Source organism: Macaca fascicularis, chromosome 13 (genome assembly GCF_037993035.2).
Source record: "Macaca fascicularis isolate 582-1 chromosome 13, T2T-MFA8v1.1".
Lineage (NCBI taxonomy): Eukaryota > Metazoa > Chordata > Mammalia > Primates > Cercopithecidae > Macaca > Macaca fascicularis.
In genome coordinates this window covers 36,140,854-36,148,918 of record NC_088387.1, presented here as the reverse complement: position 1 = coordinate 36,148,918, position 8,065 = coordinate 36,140,854, and the positions used below count along the sequence as shown (strand labels likewise).

General features: G+C 51.2%; 1 non-coding gene across 1 annotated transcript; it reads right to left on the bottom strand.

The window, feature by feature from the left end:
- Nucleotides 1-242: 242 nt before the first annotated feature.
- Nucleotides 243-304, bottom strand: LOC123568487 (U7 small nuclear RNA). The gene has a single exon (XR_006691862.1). It is a non-coding gene; the product is annotated as a U7 small nuclear RNA (small nuclear RNA).
- Between the last annotated feature and the right edge of the window lie 7,761 nt (nt 305-8,065).

Sequence of the window (8,065 nt, the reverse complement as noted above, 5' to 3'; positions counted from 1 at the left end):
CAAAACAAAACAAAAAACCCTGTATACTTAGCCTAATACAGAGCTTGACATGTAATAGGAGCCATATGATTGGTACCTAATAATAATAATAACTGTGATTTGGCAAAGCTTGGTTCAGGTCACTTTTGTGCCGCATTTTTAAGGACTCAGTCTTTCCCAATATACACACATACTTACGATGCCTTTAGGCGCTGTAGGTACTGTAATAATTATTGTTGTTGCTTTTTAAATTTTTTTTTTCAGGGAGCTTTCTGGTAAAAACTGGAAAGCCTGCTAGACGAATTCTGAAAGAGCTGTAACATTAATAATGATTGTTTTGTCTGCCCACCGGGCTTTCCTGTTCCCCTTCTGGTAACACAATCCACTTCCGCCACTATAGATCAGGCATGTGACCTAGGTCTGACTGGGACCAAACACGGCCGTGAAAACCTCTTCACGTTGAGAGAGAGAAGCCAGCCCTCTTTCCAAATCTGAGCTGCAAATGGCCACCTTTCCTGCCATGTGAAAAGAGCAGAAGTGAAGCAAAGACAAAGGAAAAGAGTCTTGGAGACTTTGGGTCCTGCCCCAAAGCCACAGTATTTGCCGTAGTGCCCCTCCCAGTTATGTGAGCTAGAAATGTCCTTTTTGGTTTAAGCTGGTGGGAATATGGCTTCTGATCTTTGTAAAGAAGACTCCAGGCCGGGTGCAGTGGCTCACACCTGTAATCCTAGTGCTTTGGGAGGCCAAGGAGGAAGGATCGCTTGAGCTCAGGAGTTTGAGACCATCTTGGGCAACATGGTGAGACCCCTGTCTCTACAAAAAAATAAAAAGAAAAATATTAGCAGGGGTAGTGATGTGTGCCTGTAGTCCTAATTACTTGGGAGGCTGAGACAAGAGGATTGTTTGAGCCTGGGAGTTCTGGGCTGTAGTGTGCTATGCCATTCTGGTGTCTGAACTTAGTGGCATCAATATGGTGACCTCCCAAGAGTGGGTGATCACCAGATTGCCTAAGCAGGGGTGAACCTGCCCAGGTAGGAAACAGAGCAGGTTAAAACTCTTGTGCTGATCAATAGTGGGATCCTACCTGTGAACAGCCACTTGCAGTACAGCCTGGGCAACACAGTAAGACCCCATCTCTTAAAAAGAGAAGAAGAGGAAGACTCCTGCCCAGTACAGGCACTCATGTCAGGGAGGTCAGGAGATTCATCTGAAGCACAGAGCAGTTAGCGGTAGAACTGTTAATAGAACTTAGACTTGTCTGGTCATCTCTGAATTTACCATAAACTATACCATACATTCCAGTGTTCACTCACAAATAGTAATTGAGTGCTTACTATGTGCCAGGCACCAAACCAGCATCTCACTTTTTCTCTACACCTGCTGAGGGATTCTCCCTCCCCAGCTTCACTCCCAGTCTCTAGGAACCCTTGAGTCAGGGGACATGAGAAACAGCCTTTCTCTACCAGGATAGGGCCCAGCACACTCACTGTCTTCCCAGAATCAATACTCCCAGAACTCTTAAGTGCTAAGGATGCAAGAGGAGTCAGTCAGCTACCCACCCACCTACCCTCGTACTTACCTGCCTACCTACATTCTGTGGTTCTGCCCAGCATGGAGTAAGCCCTAGCCCTGGCCCAGGGACCCCAGCTAGGCCCCTGCCTGCACACCTCTCTGAGCAACTGTGCTCCTGTTGCCCTCATGTCTGCAGTGATCATTTTGGGGGATACTGAAGTTGTTTTCAAAGTGCCTTTGGGCTGGGCACAGTGGCTCATGCCTGTAATCCCAGCACTTTGGGAGGCTGAGGTGGGCAGATCACTCAAGCTTAGGAGTTCGGGATCTGCCTGGGCAACATAGTGAGACCCTGTCTCTGTAAGTAAATGAAAGTACTTTTGATCTAAATTCTCCTGAGTGTTCCCTTTCTTTACTTTGCAAAGCTGGTTGAAGAGAAAGAGAGGTGGCAGGAGCAGAAGGATGTCAGGACAGTAGTTTCCAAATCTGGTCCTCAGAACACCCATGGACCATGATGAAGATCGCCATGTCATCATTGGTGACCAAAAAAAAGAGAGAGAGAGAGAGAAAAACACAACCTGTGGCATGAGCATTTTTTTTTTTTTAAACAGAGTCTTATTCTGTCACCCAGGCTGGAATGCAGTGGCGCAATCTCAGCTCACTGCAACCAGCATGAGCTTTTTCTGTGCAAAACTATTCCATTTAAGGGCCTTCTTTTAAATGGAAGTCAAGTTATTCCTCCTTTCTTGGTGTTAAATTACATTTTCTTGGCTGGGCGTGGTGGCTTACGACTGTGTTCCCAACACTTTGGAAGGCCAAGGCGGGTGGGTCACCTGAGGTCAGGAGTCCAAGACCAGCCTGGCCAACATGATGAAACCCCGTCTCTACTAAAAATACAAAAAATTAGCTGGGCGTGGTGGTGGACACCTGTAATCCCAGCCACTCGGGAGGCTGAGGCATGAGAATCGCTTGAACCTGGGAGGCGGAGGTTGCAATGAGCTGAGATTGCGCCACTGCACTCCAGCCTGGGCAACAAGAGCGAAACTCCATCTCAAAATATATATATGTGTGTGTGTGTGTGTGTGTGTGTGTGTGTGTGTGTGTATTCTTTCAAGTCACTTGATTTTGCTGGGCCTCAGTTTCCTCATCTTTAAAATAGGGTGAGATGGGCAGGGTGGTTGGCCTCAAGGATCCCTAAGGGTCTTTCCAACTCCAGTATTCCTATTAGAGGCTGCCTGGGACTATGCCTCTCCCACAGCCTGGGCCACCTCCCAACTCCCACCCCACTCACCCCAGCACCCGCTCCCCTGTGCCCCCCACCAGCCCTTCTACTTAGCTTCACAAGGTGTGCCCTCCTAAGTGTCCTCTGGGGAGAAGTGCCCCCTCCACCACTCACTCCGGATTCCCAGGAGATACAGTGGATAAAAGGCAAACGTGGGTTTCAGACGTTCTAATGTGGATTGACCCAGCTTCCATGCAGCTGGGAAGTTGGAGGGACAGAAGATGGGAGATGAGGAGCAAAAGCACAACAGGCACCAGGGTAGGGGCTGGGTGGGGAAAGAGCATTGAAAGGGAGGTTCTGGCCGAGTCATAATAGCATAGATTCCTTGGACATCTGAGCTGCTGGGCTCCAAGGCTTCCTTGTCCTGGCTCCTCACATTATAGATGAAGAAATTAAGGCCCACGGAGGGGAGAGGAGTTCGTGAATGGAGGGAAACGGGTAACTACATTTTTCCTCTAGCAGCTCCTCAGCTGAGGGAAAGTCCTGCCTGTGGGAAGGAATCAAGGAAGAGATATTGGGAAACTGAGGCCAGAGCACTGTTAGGACTCACCAGGACAAGGGCCCTGGGTTCCCGTGAGCCTGTGTTCCTGCTCCCCCGCCTACTTTCTGTTCCAGCTCCTTCTCCAATCTCCTTTCCTTTGCCTGTAGACCTCAGCTCTGCTCTCAGGACATCCCAGATAGCAGCCCTGATGCTCAGAACAGACTTTTCTCCCCAGCGCACATCCGCTTTTGCACCTCAAGAAGATCCAGGGATAAAGAAGGTACCAGGCAATCCCAAACACTGGGGCTGGGTCCCAGGGAGAACAACTGAGCCAGCCGTCTCACCTGCGAACCTCCCGTCACCTTCAGCCCTGAGATGCAGTGGCAATAATCCATGGCCACTTTGGAAGCCTCCCTGATAACACTGTTGCCTTGCACCTGCGGCACCTGCAGCTGTTGGTGGGGGCTCATTTTTATATTTAATTTTTTGGAGACGAGGTTTCTCTCGCCCAGACTGGAGTGCAATAGTGCAATCATGACTCACTGCAGCCTTAAACTCCTGGGCTCAAGCAATCCCCCACCTCAGCTTCCTGAGTAGAGCTGAGACTACAGGGCACACTACCATTCTGGTCATTTTTTAAATTTTTTGTAGAGACAGAATCTCACTATGTTGTTCAGGTGGGTCTCGAACTTCTTGACCTCAAGTAATCCTCCTGCCTTGGCCTCCCAAGGTGTTGGGATTACAGGCATGAGCCACTGCTCCCAGCTGGAGGGTCATTTTTAAAGCGGTGATGTCATGACCAGAGAGAAACCAGCCCCCACAGTTCCCAGATTAGCCTGGGAGATGCCCACCAACTTAGGAAGGCTTCCAGCAAACAGGCCTTGGGCAGGCTGGGTGATCTCCCAGGCCCTAGGCTGTGTCTGCCCTTGATTGCACAGAATGTTCACTGCCTGGGAAGCTGGGAGCTGGGACAGCTGGGTGACCTGGAAATGGAGGGGCTGAGGAGCTCTAGGCTGGCCTGCTCCTCCTTGCCACCCTCTTCCTGATAACAACAGACAAGGCTGGGAGGCTTCTGGGAGCCTGCTGCCTAATTCCCAGGGCCTGGCAGCCAGCCCTGCAGCTGATGCAAGGCCAGGGGTGGGTGAGCTCAGCCTTTCCCCAGCACCCAGAGCCTCTCGCACCTGGCACGGCCTTGAAAATGCATCTATTCATGCCCCCTCTGCCTCAGCCTCTTAGAGTCCAGCTCCATTCCTTCTGCAAGTATAGGGGGCCACCTAAGGATCTGGAAGGAGGCCTTGCTTGTGGAATGGGGTGGGAATTAGGCAGCAGGTTCCCAGGAGCCTCCTGGCCTTGTCTGTTGCTATCAGGGAGAGGGTGACAAGGAGGAGCAGGGCAGCCTGAAGCTACTTAGCCCCTCCATTTCCAGGTCATTTCTGAGCATCTCTGAGTCAACTCCACACCTCTGCATGGGCAGCCTAACAGCAGTGTGGGGACTAGAGCCCCACCTCTAGGGACCTCTGCGGTGGAATAGAGGGGCTGGGCTCCCTGCGGGCTCTGCCCCTCAGGGTCTGTCCACACCAGCCCACTTCCTCTTCTGGGAGAGGTCAGACAGCCCCTGGGAAGTCTCCAGACCTTCTTACGCTGTGAGAAGATGGACTTTCCTCCTCTGGTTCTCCCCTTTTACTGGACATGCAGGCCCAATGTAGGAAGGCTGGGGCCTATCACTCTTCAACAGCCCTCAGGTGTCATCAGCGCAGGACCAGGATTCATTCAGCGTCTATTTACTGAGAGCTCTGTCATAAGAATGTGACAAATAATAACTGGACACATATCAAATGCATGCCTCATCTTACAAAGTACTCTTGCAATTAGTGTTTTGAGGGATCCTAGTGACGATGCTGTAAAGTAGGGAGGCCTTAGGTGGAGAAGCTGAGGCCCAGGGAGCTGAAGTGGCAGAACCAGGAATCACACCACAGGGTCTTCCCATATCCTCCTGCTACTTTAGTCCTGCCCCATGCACATGCACTGAGCAGGAGGCGGGCTTCCAGCCACATGCTCGACTGTCACAGGACACCAGCAGGGAGGTATTTCCCATGGGACAGGGAGCAGAGAACAGTATTTCCCATGGGCAGTGGTGGATGTAGGAGGCTGGGAGACCAGGACTTGTGGATTTAGGGTAGTGGCATGCCAGAGCCACACCTGTCTGCAAGGGACTGGAGACAGGCTGAGGAGTAGGGAGGGTACGTGGAGCACTGGTGCTGTACCTCCTTTTACCATAGCTGTTTGCTTAGACAATACTCAGCTGTCCTGCTGAGCTCAGGCTGGCACCAGCGGGATTGGGTCTGTTGCCTGGGGATTGAGGCTGGCTACAGGACCCGCTCCTCCAGTTCTGGCCAAGGACCAGTGGCCTTGGCCATTACTGGCCTCCTCGCTGATGCCAGGGTTGAACAAGGCCTTTCCAGTCTGCCCATTGTATCTGGGGCCTGCCCTTTCTCCTCAACCCCGTCTGACCGTCTCTGGGGGCCCCTGCACCCACCTTCATGACTCCTGGCCAACCCTCCCAGCAGCTCTTGCAGCATATGCAAACTTCTGCTGCTGGTGAGCTCAGGCAGCTGGACTCATGGGCAGGCAAGAACACGGTGCCCTGCACTGGAGGGCAGGCACAGGCTGTGCCAACTGCACCCACCTCTCCCAGACGTAGGCCTGGCAGGGAGGCCTGTGATGTAGGCAAGGACTCTCTGGAAAGAGTGATGAGGAGGCCCAGCCTGCTGAGCACTCCAAACCCTTCTTCTACTCTCCTATCCTTTCACTGAGAGCGAAACTCCACCTCAAAAAAAAAAAAAAGGAATAAAGTTTAACTCCTGACTCTGCCCCAACCCGGAACCAATTCCTAGAACCACCTGAATCACTTTTTTCTTTTTCTTTTTTTTTTTGAGACAGAGTTTCACTCTGTGCCCAAGCTGGAGTGCAGTGGCATGATCTCAGCTCACTACAGCCTCTGCCTCCCGAGTTCAAGCGATTCTCATGCCTCAGCCTCCCAAGTAGCTGGGATTATAGGCACCCACCACCACGCTAATTTTTGTATTTTTAGTAGAGACTGGGTTTTACCCTGTTGGCCAGGCTGGTCTAGAACTCCTGACCTCAGGTCATTGGCCCGCCTCGGCCACCCAAAATGCTGGGATTATAGGCATGAGCCACCACACCCGGCTCATTTGAATCACTTTTTTTTTTCTTTTTTTTTTTTTTGAGATGGAGTTTCGCTCTAATTGCCCACGCTGGAGTGCAATGGCGCGATCTTGGCTCACCACAACCTCTGCCTCCCGAGTTAAAGCAATTCTTCTGCCTCAGCCTCCTGAGTAGCTGGGATTACGGGCATGCACCACCATGCCCAGCAATTTTATATTTTTAGTAGAGACAAGGTTTCTCCATGTTGGTTAGGCTGGTCTCAAACTCCCAGCCTCAGGTGATCTGCCAGCCTCGGCCTCCCAAAGTGCTGGGATTACAGGCATGAGCCACCGCGTCTGACTGAATCACTTTTAAGTTTGAATTCTCTTTATTTGTTACTAGACATTACATTTACATGGTATTACATTTAAAAAGTGCAAAAGAGTATAATACACAAAAAATCAATTCTCCCCCCATGCACCTGTGGCTCAGCTGCCCCGTTCTCCACCCTCCAGGGGCAAGCAGTGCTACCAGTCTTTTGTATATCTTTCCAAAGATAAGGCTCCATTAACCACTGAATTTTTTTATTATCTGAACTCACACGGCAAGGTCACAACTCACTTAACTCTTATGCTTGGGATGAGGAAGGACAAACTCCTCTGCTTTGAACATTCCTTGAGAACCAAAAGGAAATGACCAGAGACAGGCTCTTCCCATCACAGGCCCCCGCTCCAGTGCTCTCTCCTCTCATATCCCTCCACCTGTTACCCCACTGGACTCCCAAGGCAGAAGCGAAGAACAGATGGTATTGGCCTCCTTTTTTCTTAGGAAAACTGAGGATCCAAGAATTAAGGAGACCCAAGGTCACAGCTAACAGGGGCACCCTCAGTTTTTCATATCATCACCCCACTTCCCTATTATCTTCTCTTCCCTTTGTACATGAGCTTGAGTTCTTAAATATCTCACCAAAACTTGTCTATGGAGATCTCAAGGACACGGTCAAGGACTTTTCTTCTTGGATCATCTCTTGTGAGCTGGACTCTGAGCTGGGCCCCAGAGCAGCCTCTCAGCAGTGGCTGAGGACGCTGGCTGAATGCAGTGAGAGAGGGAGGGGGTCTGCTGTTCTTCCAGGGGCACCCCGAGGCCCTGCGGTTTCTCCCAGGACACACACACATCCCTGGCCACCAAACCCACTGGCCCACGGACCCTGTGCCTCATGAGTTCCTTTTTGCGCAGCTGGCTCTGTTAATGCCCCTGCTCAGAAGACCAAGGCCGTGGGTTGGCTCCCTGGGGGTGGGGCCTCCCATGGTGAGACATTCTGTTCCTTGGCCATGAACTGAACAGAGGGTTGCACATTATAACAGGATGACAAAAAGAGACTGTCCCTGCATGAAATGGAAAATGCACAGTTCTCTAGCGGAAAGGGTGACTCCTCCTGTGATCCCCTCCTCCTCCCAGTTCCTTCTCACCCCACCTCTACGATCTGTGGGGTTTTTCTGAGATGAGCCCTCATCTGTTATATCTTCACATTCTGTCTTTGACACAAAAGCTAACTTCAATAAAGCAGGGCTTGGCTGGGCGTAGTGGCTCACGCCTGTAATCCCAGCAATTTGGGTGACCAGGGAAGGTGGATCACCTGAGGTCAGGAG